The 15646-nt window shown below is 41.5% G+C and overlaps 1 pseudogene; it reads left to right on the forward strand.

The window, feature by feature from the left end:
- Positions 1 to 1309: 1309 nt before the first annotated feature.
- On the forward strand, positions 1310 to 2183 carry LOC147429912 (uncharacterized; annotated as a pseudogene).
- The last annotated feature ends 13463 nt before the right edge of the window (positions 2184 to 15646 follow it).

The following is a 15646-nucleotide window of genomic DNA, read 5'->3' on the forward strand; positions in this document are numbered from 1 at the left end:
GAAGGCTAGATTAGAAAGTCCCAAGCAAATCAAGCAACCTCCACTAGCTCTCTTGGCAAAGCCTACGTTTCCAAAGCCAAGGATTGCAACAATCAGAACCCCTGCACACCAGAAAGTACTCCTCCAGATAAAGCACAAAAACCACCATCAAAGCAGCCTACAAAGTGCACACAACTCACATGGACGGAGGAAGGCATGACAAAATCTCTCAAGGCACGGGATAATGCTCTCTCCCTAAAAAAATGTTCCCTTCAATTTGGCATGAGTCGAACAACCATTTCCAATTGAGAAGAGGGGAGAACTCAAACCAAGAAGAAGGCCCCCCCCAACTCAATTGACAAGAGAAGAGGAGGATGCATTACTCAAGTGGATATTCATGAAGTGTGAGTCAGGGCATGGTGTATCCGTTCCAGATGTGAAACTCAAAGTGGTAGAAATATGCCAAACCAGGCACACACTATTTTCAAATGGAATTCCAGGTAAAAGCTGGTGCGATAGCTTTCAAAAACGCCATCCAGAATTGGTTTTTTGTGTTTCAGAGGGTCTTGATCAATCAAGAGCAACACGCTTTAGACCAGAGATAATTAAGTCACTTCATGACAATCTTCAAAAATTGTACGACGAGCATAACTATTCGCCAATCAATATTTGGAATGCAGATGAGACATGTTTTCAAGGGTCTAGGGACAAGGGGATGAAAGTTCTTGCAAGAAAGGGTTCAAAAGCTGTCTATGGAATTACATGTGACTCTAGAGAGGGATGAATGTGTTATATTGTGTTAATGCTGCAGGTCAAGCTATTCCATCATTCCACATCTTTAAGGAATCAGAGCGACTGGCAACTATATAGAGGATTGTGAAGAAGGGGCTGTAATGGCTATGTAGAAGAAATCATGGATGACAGGTGAGTTATTTCAATCATGGCTCAAGCACTTTGAGAAAGAAATTATTGAAAGCATAGGGAAAAGTAGAAGGCATCTTCTAGTTTCAGATGGTCATGGGAGTCATGTGTCATTGGAAGTTGTTACCAAAGCTCAAGAATATGGGACATACTTACGTTACCTACACACACATCACATAAACTACAACCTTTGGATGTCTTTATTTTCAAGTCATTGAAGACTCACTTTCGCAAGGAAAGGGACATATGGCAACAAAGGACAGGTTCAAAACAGGCAACAAAATTAGTGTTGGCTTCAATAGTGGCAAGGGCCATTTCCTCTTCCTTTACTGAGTCCAACATTAGAGCGGCTGCGCTTTTGAGCGACAAGGATTTGGCCTCTAAATCCTTTGTTGTGGTATTTGAAGGCATGCCTTGCAATCACACCAATTTGACTCATGATCCTAGTTCAGCTATCGAAGAAGACATCTCAAGTGCAGTCAACCCCAGTACACGGAAATATTGAGGATGAGGCTATCTTAGCATTGAATGATTTGGCAGTTCAATTTGACAAGAACTTATTTGCAAGAGATCATGTTACGACGCTTGGACATGCCTAATCCTAAACAACATGAAACAACTAATTTAGTGAGTTATACACTACTCTTGGAGAAAGATGAGGAATTGTGCGAAAATCAGTCACCAACAGGTTTTGGAAGCCAGCCAAAAAATTTAGGGGAAAATCAACAACCAGATGGACTAGACAATTCTCACATACATCTCTCTCAGCATTTCAGACCAGCTTCACTGGGGATCAACTATGAACGTCAAGCAAGCCAGTTTGCAAGTGAAAACACTCCACCTCCATTGAACACTGAAGAAAGGGTGCAGTCAATAGGTTTTGGAAGCCAGCCAGTAGATTTAGGGGAAAATCAACAACCAGATGGACCAGACAATTCTCACATACATCTCTCTCAGCATTTCAGATCAGCTTCACTGGGAATCAACTATGAACAACAAGCAAGCCAGGGTGCATGTGAAAACACTCCACCTCCATTGAACACTGAGGAAAGGGTGCAGTCAACAGGTTTTGGAAGCTAGCCAGTAGATTTAGGGGGAAATTAACAACCAGATGGACCAGACAATTCTCACATACATCGCTCTCAACATTTCAGATCAGTTTCACTGGGAATCAACCTATGAACAACAAGCAAGCCATGGTGCAAGTGAAAACACTCCACCTCCATTGACCACTCAGGAAAGGGTGTAGTCAACAAGTTTTGGAAGCTAGCCATCAAATTTAAGGGAAAATCAACAACCAAATGGACCAGACAATTCTCACATACATCTCTCGTAGCATTTTAGATCAGCTTCATTGGGGATCAACTTTGAACAACAAGCAATCCAGTTTGCAAGTGAAAACACTCCACCTCCATTGCATACTGAGGAAAGGGAACACGTGATTGAACTTCTACGTATTCCCCCGACTGAAGTTTGCATCAGGCAAGTGAATAGAGAACCATTCGTTGACTTTACAAATAGTTTGATACTTACTTCAACACAATACATCAAGAGCATGAAGGCCAAGGACACAAAGAAAGAGGAAGTAGCAAAGGCGAAGGAGGAAAGGAGACTAGAAAAAGAGGCAAAGAAAAAACAAGCACTTGCAGAGAAGGAGACATCACGTTAGAGGCGAGAATACGCTCAACAAGCAAAACAAGCAAGGCGGAATTGGGAAAAACAACAATTTGAAAATCGCTTGCGTTTAGTATTATGGGAAGGGGGTTCTTTGAGAGGACTTGTCTACAAGACACTTCACATGGATCAACCAATCCATGCTACTGCTCATAGAAGACGGTTGGAAAAGATGCGTCATGCACGCTTGCAACATCATCAATTTGAGCAAAATCTTTTGAGTATTGATCTTTTTCTTATCTATCCTAGCCATGCTTTCACATTTGGTATTTTGTATTTTGATGTCCTTACCAAATAACAATCGGATTTACTTCGGAATTTATATTCCTATCAACACTATTCACTATGTTTAAGCCAGCCAGAAGGGCACTTACTTTGTCCCTATTATGAGGAACTTACCATTAGAAGAGGATGGGGTCTAGGAGGGCCTCTTTATTTGACATGAGATTATAAGGTGATTAACATTTTGACGAATAGATGTATGCCATGTGTGCAAGAATGGTGGGTGTGTAAGAGAGGTACAAGGATGGTCAAAGGATGCACTTTCCTCCCCAAAAAGGGGGTGGACAACTTTTAGATTTTCGGCCTTCCATAACTCCTACATATGATATTATATTTGAGTGGAGATTATAGATCTAGAATCTACACGCCGAGCTCTTTCCCTAGGTATGCTACATGATATACTTTTGCCTGTTAGATTTTAAATTTTATTTTGGGGGAAATTTTTGAATTTAAATAAACTAGCCGTTTTAGCTATTTGAATTCAAAAGCCGTCCTTTGATTGCTTTCTTAATACTAAAGGTTTGACTCTCTTAAATTGCCAAATAAAGAGGCCCTCCTAGACTCCATTTTCTTCCTAATGACACTTCTATCTTTGACATATGGCATTGTCATCTTGTACAAACAAGCAGGATATTGAGGATTTGTAGCCCAGACTAGCATGCGAGAATCCTTTCTATCTCCTATTATGTTAGTGTAAGGTACATTTTTGTCAAGATGGTTTCATGATTGGACCTTAGTCATACATTGTTGTTAAGATGATCTCTATTTCTCACTAGAAGCATAAATGGATAATGTTAAAGTTATGACTTCATAGATTATGCTATAAGCATTGTGAAAGACTTCCACCTAGTACTTACATCTCAAAGTAGTTAACAAGAACAAGCTTCAACTTCATGATAGCTGAGTGAGAAATTCTCACCTCCATTCAGCCCTTGCGTCTTTGTCTAATCTGCATTGTGCTATTCTCTATGACGACAAAATCACAAGGTTTTTGACGTCTAAGAGCTTTGACAAGCATGTCTAATTTCCCAAACCTGGCAAAATCATCCCTATTACGTGAGATTTGGTCAAATTTATGGTTATGACATTCTTCTGTGAAGAGTCAAGAATCACAAGTAATACCTAGCCATGATGCATAGGGATTGTTCCCTACCCATGAATTAAGAAACCTTGTGGGGTAATTCACACCATCTAAAAACATGTTGTTTTGCAAGGATGTGGATGTGGCAAATATAGAAGGCAGTAAACCCACAAGATTGTTGTCATTGAGGTGACATTTGACTAGAGAAATAGCCAACCCAAGAGATGGAGTAATTGTGCAAGGTCTCCTATTATCACTTCAGAGCTTGAGGCCCGTAATCTCGAGGCTTGAGGTGCATAATCTTTAGACTTGAGGCGAGTAAGCTGAGGCATGTAAGCTGTGCAGGCTTGGTATGCTCCCACGGAGCATCACATTGGTGAGAGTCACGAGAGTCTTTGAAGCTGCAAGGTCGTCGGCGGGTAAGGGATTGTCCTCAACTTGCGAGGGATTGTCCTCAAGATGCCAGGATTTGCACTTTGCACTGCAGGGGTCCGAGCTCGTCCAATCAGCGCGATTTTTGAGATTTGAGAGGCATGTGTGTGTGAGACGATTGTAGGTTTGAATGCATGGCAGATTGCACCTCCAAGCAAGGTTTCTTCTTCATCTTCTTTGTCAGGCTTATACAAGCCCAATTCTTGCCGCAATTCAAAAGAATTTAAAGAGAGCTCGGCATTGACATCCTCCTACTTCATACAGTGGCCACCATTTCCATTGTCACTGGCATTATTTCCATTATCAATACCATCTCTTTCTGCACATGATCTCTATCGCTCAGTTGTGTCTGGGTTTCAATGCCAATAAACTACTTTTATCATGAGGTTTTAGCTGTGGGTATCAGTGCATGCGCACGTGCATCTGCATGTACATGCGTCTATGTGTACCGACACCTACATGCGCTCACATCCATAGTGCTTTCTCTACAGTGCTTAACACCTGCAATGCCTTCAGCACCACAAGGTCGCCAGCGTTTGTCTTTGTTGCTGTAAATTGCTGATGCGAAGCTCTATTCGGAGATAATGGAAGTTGCAGTATGAGGAGAATGAACATGGAGAACCTCAATGGCAGAGCCTCATCTCCATGCCAGGCCGCGAGCCATGAGTTGAGTGTTGGGCGTGCAGTACATGCATCGGGTGGAAGCTTAATTAGGGATAACCCACGAAATAAGAGTGGTACTCACCCATCCTTGTACTGGACACTTATTACACCATGGAGTGAAGGCCACCTCACATAATGCAAGGGACGCGTTGTCATGCCATTGGCCCTCATTTTTTTAACACATGAATTTTCAAAACCACAATTCACAACACCTACCCTCACCATTCAACCACTAACTTACCTCCACATCTAGAGGAACACTTAGCAATCCTGGCCAGTACCCTAGATGTCAAAATTTTTGACATCTACCTCCCCAAAATACCTCCCTTTCTTTGGTGGCACTCTATTGGCCCCTTTACCCTATGGACTGCTAAGGAGAAAAATTCTTTTGATTAGTTCTCATGCTTCCGGATCTCTCAAAGCCATTTGAGGCCCAATGTGATGCTTGTGGTGATTGCCTTGGAGCAATTTTGCTTCAAGAAGGGCATGCTATAGCATATGAGAGCCGAAGGCTCAATACGGATGAACTAGTCTTGGGCATTTATGAGAAAGAGCTTTTAGCTATTCTACATGCCCTAGACACATGGAAGTACTACTTATTGGGGACTCCATTTATTCTACGAACCAACCACCAAAATCTCAAGTATTTCACGACGCAAACCAAGCTTTCCAACAAACAAATGAGGTGGAAAATTTTTCTTTCACAATTTTATTTCCATATTTCTCCCATTGCTAGTAAGCACAATCAAGTGGCTGATGCACTTTCACGATGACCAAAAGTTAATGTGGTGTGTATAGCTACTCACAATTATCTATCTTCTATGATAGATGAGTATGCTACTGCCCCTAACTTTAGATACATAATGTTAGCCCTTGATTTGGTGAAGAAATAGAAACCATTCAACTTGAAAGATGGTTATCTTCTCCATGGCAATAGGCTATGTGTCACCCATTCCCTTCGTGAGAAAGTTATGTATGAGTCCCATGCTCCTCCCTATCTTATTAAGTTCAAAAATTATCCTTTTGAAGATGCAAGATGGATGCAAGGAATACATCTTAAGGATAGTATGAACCTTGTCAATGCTTACAATGCTTCATTAGAGTAAGCAAATGTACAAATTTCTTTTAAATGACCCATGTTTTTGTCTTATAAGACTAGTTCTCTTTTTAATTGTGTACAAATTTAAATAGCATGCATGCTTAGAATCATGTTTGTGATGATGACGTCTCTCAAACACCGAGTAGAATTTGTCCCTCTACTTTGGGAGAATGAAAGCAGCTATGTCTTCCAAGCACCAAATGGATTAGTCATCCATCTTGGAAAGATGTCAAGGTAAAAAGGGATCCTCTACCCTCTAAGTAAGATTGACTGATGACCAAGGCTTTATCTCTTCTACCTCATAGTTGAGGAGACTATGATTTCAAGAGAGAGGTAATGTCATAAAATCTAATATCTAACCAATTCAAATGATTTTGTCATATTAAACTGATCATTTAATGTGGGAGAATAAATGGGAACAAGGGTTAAGATATAGACATGTGCTTATAGATATATCTCAACACGGGGCCAATGCTAAAGGGGCCCAAATGAGAGATGGTAAAGAGCAAGGCTAACCAATGGAGCATAAATAACTTAGGGCTAACTTCATTGAAGACCTCCAATAGTTAGTGCTAAAAGTCCTTTGACCTTAGGTAAGCTAGGGCTGTGCTTGTGGTGGGAACCCGGCCCAAGCTTAAGGTGCTTGATGACTAAGGTGATTGAGGTGCTTGAGATGCTTGATGACTAAGGTGCTTGAGGTGCTTGAGATGCTTGATGACTAAGGTGCTTGAGGTGCTTGATGATTGAGATTCTTGAGGGATTATCATGCTTGAGATGCTAGGGTTGTACTTGATGTGGGAACCCCCGACCCGAGCTTGAGGGGCTTAAGAGCCAAGCTTGTGGTGGGAACTGGGTCCAAGTTTGAGAGGCTTGAGGTGTCAAAAAGTCAATGATCAATCCCTACAAGGAGGGGGGTAGTCCCTACATGAGGGGGGATGAGAGAAAACACACACAAACTCACTCAAGGCAAGTTTGGTACAAAGAAAGCAAGAGGGACAAATGTCAAGTTCCTCCTCATGTTGCCCTCATGGTGTTCTTGAAGCCTATTGGTTGGCCACCCAAGGGGTCCAATGATAATTTAGAAAATTTAATTAGTTGTTTTTGAATTTATCAAGTCCTCTCTCTCAAAGGGGAAAGGGGGACACTTGTCCCAAGGCTACCCTTGTGTCTTGGTACGACTCTTGCTTATGATCAGCTAGGCTTGGAGGGGTCCAATGAGCTTCCATCATGAGCCACAAGGAGGGGTCGACCAAAGCAAGTAGGGGGCTTGCTTGAGGAGTATACTCTCCCACACACACTCACACACACTCTCATTGTGTAAAGTGGAAAGTGTAAGAGCTCCCTCTTCTTCTCCAAGCAAGTAGAGAGGTTGAGAGCCTACACAAACACTCTTGGCTATGGAGTGAAAATCCAACCAAGAGCCATGCTTCAATTTTTAATCTTGCCATCTTCTCCATCTTCTTTACTATGCTATTATGTATGCTAGAAAGAAGAGTGATGATAAGTAAGGAACTAATTATTTCTCCTATAAAATGTTTCTTCTTCCTCTTCCCTACCCTCATTCCCTATTAGCTCTCTCCACCTTCGAAGGTGTTTGAGGTCTTGGGACTAATGCTTTCCTCAAAGTTTATGTTATTCTTGTGATGCATGAAGCTTTCCATCTTCATTTTTCATCACCTAGGTCACAAGGACCACAAAGATTGTATTGCAACAACTCTCTCTTGATGGGAGAAATCTTGATACAAATGCCTATTGGAGGGGGGACTGGCTCCACATAAACCTGGTCCTCAATTGTTGTCATGTTCTCTAAATTCTCTCTCTTGCAAAAGTATTGTTCATGCCAAGTTAACTAAATGCTATGTTTATGTTGCTACCATCAATTATGTTCACCCGCTATGCTCACAAAGTAGTTTCACAAAAGTACTCTCTCTAATTTCTGCTACTCTCAAGTTAATAGGCCAGTTCTATTACATATAGTATCTCCCATCTCAAAATCTTGAATGCCCAAAGTGGTGGCCAACTTTGTTGGTATGAAGTTGTGAGTAGAGCCAGGGTCAAACAAGATGAAGGCATCATGTTCCCTTACCTTTTCCCAAGCATAGGAGAGAGGTGATCCTTTGCAATGAGCATCCTCTTTTGGATCTTTCGTAGTGGAACCTCTAGGAGTCTCATTGCAACGTTTCTCTTGAGTCAAGAATGATAGCCATGTCCTTGCTCCCTCCACTTAAAACATTCATGGTCTCTGCAAAACGCTTCAAGCTCTTCAGGAGAGACCTTATTTTTACCTTTGTAAACTCCCTTCTCCTTGGACCGGTCATTGGTGTTGTTGTTGGAATTGCCTTGGAAAGAATTTTGGGCATGGTTTTCCCCTTTGCATCACTTTTTTCTTTGCTTTCCATGGGCTTCAAATTTCATCTAGCCCCTTGTTGGAAATCCATGCATGCAGCAACCATAGTGTGATGGATTACTTTGGTGATAGAACCAGCCTGTTGGGAGTTGATGTACTCGGCCATCTCTTCAGGAAATCTTGCAATACAGAATTGTTGCTTTTGCTTGGCAAAGTCTATCTTTTGAAAGATAGTAACCTTGAGATGTAAATCCCAAAACTTGTCTACATATTTGTGGATAGACTCATGAGAGAGAATCTCTAAACTGCACCATTCGGTAAGCACTTTGTCCTTTGCATTGCTTGCAAGGAATTTCTTCATGATTGAAACTTGTAGTGTTTTCCCTTTGGGGATTCTCCATTGCCATGGAGGCTAGCCCACCATTGAAAAGCCAATTTTTGGAAGTGCATAGCTACATGGTGTGTCTTGGAGGACTCCGTGAAGCCCTCGTCTCAAAAGGCCGCATCAAATTGCAGGATGAAGGTCAATACTTTGTCGGTAGCACCAAAGGTGCCATCATAGGTGAGAAAAGAGATACTCTTTTTTCCCCCTTTTGAACTTCTTGAGCTTTTGTGACCTTCTCCATGCAAGGTAAGATTTGTGATGTCCTCCCCTCTTGTATTCTCTAGGAGAATAGCCCATTAGGAAAAATATGGACTCTTCTTGGGCCCTTTTGATTAGGGAGGGATTAGAAATTGGCCAATAGGAAGAAGGGAGGGATATCACCTATTGCCTAGAAAGAGGTAGGTGTGTCAGAGTTTGTCTCCTCTCTTCCTTAGTTTTCCTTGGACAAAACTACCATGTCAGTAGGCCATATCATGGTTTCACTTGAAAGAACCTAAGGTGCATTTACTCCAGATGGATGGTGAGGCCACTGTGAATGGGAATTCCTTTTCAAATACATTGGGAGGGAAGTAAAAGGAGGGAGCATTTTGCAAATTTTAGAACAACTTTGAAAATTCCAATTTGGATTTTTATTGGGTAAGGAAATTGGAATCCATGTTTAAAAGACTTCAAGAATTTCTCAATCTTGTAATAGACATTTTCAAATCTTGCTAAAAAGTGGAACAAATGGGGACCACAGTCGGGACTCAGCGGCGACCTGTGCAGGAATTGATTAGGCATTGATTTAGACTCGCGAGGAGTGGACTGTGGGCTGCCGCGCAGTGCAGGGAATTGATAAGGAGAGCCTTCACGGATAGCTGTGGGCACCATGCGCATTTACTCCAGATGGCACACAAGATTGGCCGGTTGTACACTTGGCAGCCCGTGATTGCCTGTACTCCCCTTGAGTCGTATGGCAGCGCATGTGCAAGTCCTATTCTCCCCACGCGGCGCACCCTGGTCCCTTCATCTCTGAGCCTTGAGGAGTCGTGGTCAGAAAAAGGAATTGAATCAGTTAAAAATACTTTCCACAAAGACTATTAAAAAGGTGGCTATCTATTAAAAAGACTTTCCACAAATTCATTTCCTTCTTATAATGGAGAATTTAAAATTCAGAAAGGCCAATGAGAACATGCCGTTTATTAGTAAAGCTATTTTGTTCTACAACAACTTGAAAATATGAGGGTGTTTTTGGTTTGAAAACATAAAAAAATATATTATAAAGAAAGTTTTACAGAGCTTTATCATGTACAAGAATGCATTTAAGAGGCTCAAAACCACCCTTAGACCTACTAGTAGTTTTTGGTGTCCCCCAAGGCACCTACATTTTAGTGCTTAATTCCTTAAAATTAGGAATTCTTACAAGGCCCATAGGGAGTCCAAATTTTTCCTAATGCATAGCTTTCATCGAAAGAGGAGGAAGGTGAAGAAGAAGGAGAAGGGGGTGACCTCTTTCTTGTCCTTTTCTTCCTTTTTTCCCTCTCTTCTCTTTTTGAGTGACGAGGAGAAGGACTGTTGGTTGACCATTTCCTCTTGGGAGGAGTTGGAGACCGTCTAAACCGTTGTATTTGTGGAGCCACATCTTCAAAAGGAACTTAGGGATTCATTACTTTCTTGTTCTTTGGAATCCTCCTCCTGTATGGGAGAGAGTCTTCTTTTGGGGGTCTCATCAAGAGGCCTCCTAAGCTCTCTCTTCTCTTGGAGAGGACGGGAAATCCCATAAGCGCAAAGTTGTTGAGTGACTTCGTCTTGCAAAGTAGGGTTGCCCATAGCTTGCTACAACTTAGTAACAAGATAATTAACAAACCTGGGGACATCATCATTAGAACCTTCATGTGCAAAATCAAAGTTATCAATGTTCATTCTACTCTCTTGGCTATTGTCAGCCATGCTAATTAAACTTATGTATAGATTACTTTGTGCTTTGGTACCCTCAAAAACCTTAGTCGCTACTCTTCTTTACTTATGAAAATTAGCTCTCAACAAGCAGCCACACTTGTGGTTTAGACATTGTTGTTTGATTGTTTGCCTTGCTCGATTGATTATGGTTCCTGTTTATCTTTCTCGTAGCTCAATAACGATAAAGCCAAAGGAAAGCCTCCAGAGGCTCCAATATTAATATTATAGTTCCCAACGGTGTAACTAAAGTCTTCTCAACTAAGATAATAGATCCGTGTCCCACTGACACTATTGAAATAAACAGATCCAACCTTTGTTGGAAAACTTAAGGACCTCTCTTCTTAAGCAAGAAAAGAGAAACCAATAGCTTTGATACCAATGTAATGGAAATGGCCTATGAACTTTGAGAATAGAAGAATGAGGAGAATTAAAGAGAGAACTTTTGTGAGACTACTTTGAGAACATAGAGGGTGAACTTAATTGATGGCAACAACATAATCATAGTACTTAATTAACTTGGCATGAACAATACTTTTGCAAGAGAGAGAGTTTAGAGAACTTGACAACAATTGAGGACCGGATTTTACGTGGAGCCGATCCCCTATAAGGACATGGATCCTACGGGAAAGGCAACCGGCAATTGAGGACTAGATTTTATGTGGAGTTGGTCCCCTATAAGGACATGGGTCCTCCGGCCAAGGCCACCGGCACAGCCAGACAATGTGTATGCTAAGAGGAGGCTATAAGATAGCATGGTTGGGAGGAGATTGGCACACAACATTACTCTTGTCCTTTCATTGGTATCCAAGCTAATCTGGGAAAGGGAAAAAGCGGGTTGCATATGCATGGAATGCGCATCTCCTCTCTCACGATCTATAGACAGGGACAATGATGCCCCCTGCAACGCAGCAAACGAAAGACAAATGCAGGTTTTTGTGCGCAACACGGGAAGGTAGACAACAAGCAGCAATGATCGCATTGCCCCATCTACGTGACCCACAAAGGTGGGTGACCAAGGCAAACTCGATCGACAACTCTACGTCATGGAGGCGCACTTTAAGCGGAAGTACCCATGCATGCCTGTAGGAATCATCAATGAAAGTCACGAAGTACAGGTAATTGCCCAAGGACAGAGTTTGCATGGGCCCACAAACATCACTATGCACAAGTTGTAACCTGCATGTGGCCCGAACTGAACCATCCTTTGGAAACTTAGAACGCTGCATCTTACCCAAAATACATCCATCACAACCATGTTTGACAGGTGCTTCAAGAGGCGGCAAAGAAGCAACCATATCAGATTTTTGCAAAACGCAGCAAATTGGAAAAGTTCAAATGACCAAAACGTGCATGCCAAAGTTTTACATCAGAAATAGCCCTTGAATCTGCAACAGCATTTGCAAAATTTTGTCCACACTTGTAATACAAAGTAAGCTTATACATCCCACGGCACAAAAGACCAGATGCACCAATTTCATCACCAAAACTAAGATCATGAACTGTACATCTATCATCCACAAATTTGACTACAAGTCCAAGTCTAGCAAGTACGGATACAGAAAAGAGATTCTTCTTGATCCCAGGTACATAAAGTGTATCAACAACAAGTGTGAAGGAACTGCCATTTGCAGCAATAAGCACAATCTTTCCAACTCCCTGAACCGGATAAGAGGCCTTGTTGGCACAAGTGACTGAATTCCCATGAGGGACAGACTCGAGAGAGGTGAACAATTCATGATGTGAGGTAATGTGCTTTGTAGCACCACTATCGAAATACCACACATGTGAATCTGCAGCAACTGACAAGCATGCATCATGGACATTAGGATTGAAAGTGCACTCTGCACTAAAAGCCCATTCTGCATCAACATCAACATTACAATCTCCTTTTACAGAAGACTCAACAATGGCTGCATTTGTAGTGGAACCAGCATTTGCAGTGGAACCATCTCTCTTTCTTCTTAGCCTCTTTGGCCTTCAACTTAGGACACGACTTGATTAAGTGATCATTAGCTTTATAATAATGGCAACGCATTTTCTTTTTGCCCTTATCACCAAAATTTCTAGACGAAGTGTTGCCAGTAGAAGCATTGGGAACAAAAGTTTTGCCACTCACAGCAGAACCATAAGAAGTGGCTGCATTGCTATTACCACCCTTTCTTTGAGAAGAAATAAAAGCCTGTTCAATCGCATGTTGTCTAGTCCTGTTTTTCTGGAGAGTGACTCTTGCAACAACAATGTGCATAATGCATCAAACTTGACAACTTCTGGATTTCCTTGGGTCATAAGTCTCCAAGTACTAGCAAAAGTCTAGTAAAAATCTGGTAAGGCATCAAGAACAGTCTGCAGAAGGGAACTGTCTGAAATGACTTCACCTGCAGAAATAAGTTGTTCATTGATACCCTTGACACTAGCAAGGAAAGTGTCCATATCATCTTCCTCATGCATAATCTTCGACTCCAGCTCTTTACGCACCAAAGAAATTTTAGCCTCATTGCGACTTGCATAAAGACCAGCCAATATATCCCAAGCCTGTTTTGCAGATTTTGCTAAACAAATGTGAGGAACAATGGTGCGCTTCGTAGACAATGCAATCAATGCATGAGCCTACGCATCCTTTACATCCCAACGAGTTGTTTTGCTGTAGGCAAAACAACTCTAATAAGCATCAATCCCTGTAGCAAGACCTGCAACATCCTCAACATCGACTGCATCCTCAGAACAAGGAAATACGTCAATGCCCTGCACAATATTCTAGATGCCCTTTGACACAAGAACGTGTTGCATTATATAAGCCCACATAGGGTAATTGTCCCCATCCAACTTGTCCTCAGCAACAAACATCTTGAAGACATCTGTGTTGTTGTCAGCCATGGTAAATGCTGCACCTGATGTGAAAATTGCCCGAAAATAGGAGAAACACAGCGAGAACAACACGTGTTATATAGCACAAACAGTAGAAGACTAAAAGGCACCTGTTATGCAGAAAATGGCACTGTCAGAAAATCTGCACAAAATGACAAAATTGCCTGTGCAGACTTGCCTGTAGTGGAAACGGAGGCCAAAATGAGCCCAAATCAGAAATCTGAGTAGACACCCAAAATATTTGTCGACCTGCAAACGATCGCCAAACCTCACTATAATCGGAGAAAGTGAGCAGGCGTGTGTTGGAGCAGCTGGCGACTAAGCCCGGGAGGACGCAACCTACTCTGATACCAATTGTCAGAATTAGGGTTGCAGAGAAACACACAGCTTAGAGAAGACGAAGGAAGCTCAAGGCACACAATAGAGAGTGTGTTACTTAGTATTCAATGGAAAGATAGATAGCCCTAGAGTGATGGGCGTATATACAATGCTCGGGGGAAAAAATCTCCTAAAGAGAGAAAATATGCCCCGACGGTCCTAGTGTGTTCACACACATCACTACCACATGTATATGGTAGCAATAAAAAAAACACAGACTTCAAGCTTTACAAGGTACTAGTTGACATTTTTTCTCTCTCTACATTAGCGTGTTTTACCATAGCCAGTGAGGATATCCCACCTACACACACTTTTGATTTTGAGCACTCATATCAAAATTCGGGCACCACGGATACTGCCGACCTTATTATGCATGAAAATGATGATCTAGGAGATCATGGCCTTGTAGATATGGATGCTTTCAAGACTTTGGAAAATCACCAAAGCGTACTTTAACGCAACCTTTCTGCACTAAATGAAAATGTTACAAATCTTACTGAGCTACTTGTGAAATTTATGAATTCAAGATGGCTCAAGGAGCCCTAGTTGGCACGGTTCAAGGAACCCAAGCTCTCACGTCTTAAGGAGTCCAAGAGACAAGTGCTTTAGAAGATGTAGAAGGTAGCAATACATTACTTAAGAATATCACCATTCCTGAGTTTCATGGTGAAGAGCATGATCGCCACAACAAGGATGCGGTCAATACGTTCTTACACAAATGGAGTGATATTCATAGGTTGAGACTCACCCCATATATAAAGACATCCATGGAAACAAGGCTATCTCATAAAGGCAAGGCCTATAAGTGGTGGATGAAATTTCCAATAGATGCTCGTCCTCTGTCTTGGGCTGCGTTTCAAGCTTCTTTCTCCAAAGAGTTTTTGGACTCCAATGAAGAGGATAAGAATTGGTTAGCATGGGATGCATGCCGCAAACACTATGGCAAAGCAATTACTGACTTCCAAATACAATCAAAACAAGACTAAAAACCATGCCATAAACAAATAAACTCGGAAGAAAAATTTGATAGTGTTTCGATAGTATTTGGCTATCCAACCATAATAACCATACATGCCATAAATGTATGCTCAAAACCATGAGTAAAGCATGTGCAAAATCCATAATCAAGCATATATAAGATGCCCTAAAGTTTCAAATCCCTAAACTTGGAACACAATCCTAAAGTCCAAAACACAAAGTGCATCAACCATAGTCTGCAAGAACTAAGCAATTATTGGCAGGAACCTGGATGTAAATGAGCCAAAATGTGGCACAAATTTATGCTCAAAACAACTAAAAATCATCCCACATATGCCATTGCAAAGTGAAGAATATCATCCATTAAAAATCACACATCATCATGTGCATCCACATGGAAATACACACAAGCATCAAGCATGCACCAAATGTGTATCAAATAAGCATTCGAATCAGCTGAAAATTCAACTCACAATCATGCCATAAATGCTTGCAAAACTCTCTACCAAATCTGTCCACACTCTCAAAATTTGCTTAATCGCATAAGTCAATGCACATAACATGTGATGAATTGACTCTCGAATCTTGAGAGTCCACAAGAATGCATATATCCACAAAGTGTTC

The sequence above is a fragment of the Adiantum capillus-veneris genome, chromosome 22 (genome assembly GCF_014529385.1).
Source record: "Adiantum capillus-veneris isolate H3 chromosome 22, ASM1452938v2, whole genome shotgun sequence".
In the NCBI taxonomy this organism is placed as follows: Eukaryota; Viridiplantae; Streptophyta; class Polypodiopsida; order Polypodiales; family Pteridaceae; genus Adiantum; species Adiantum capillus-veneris.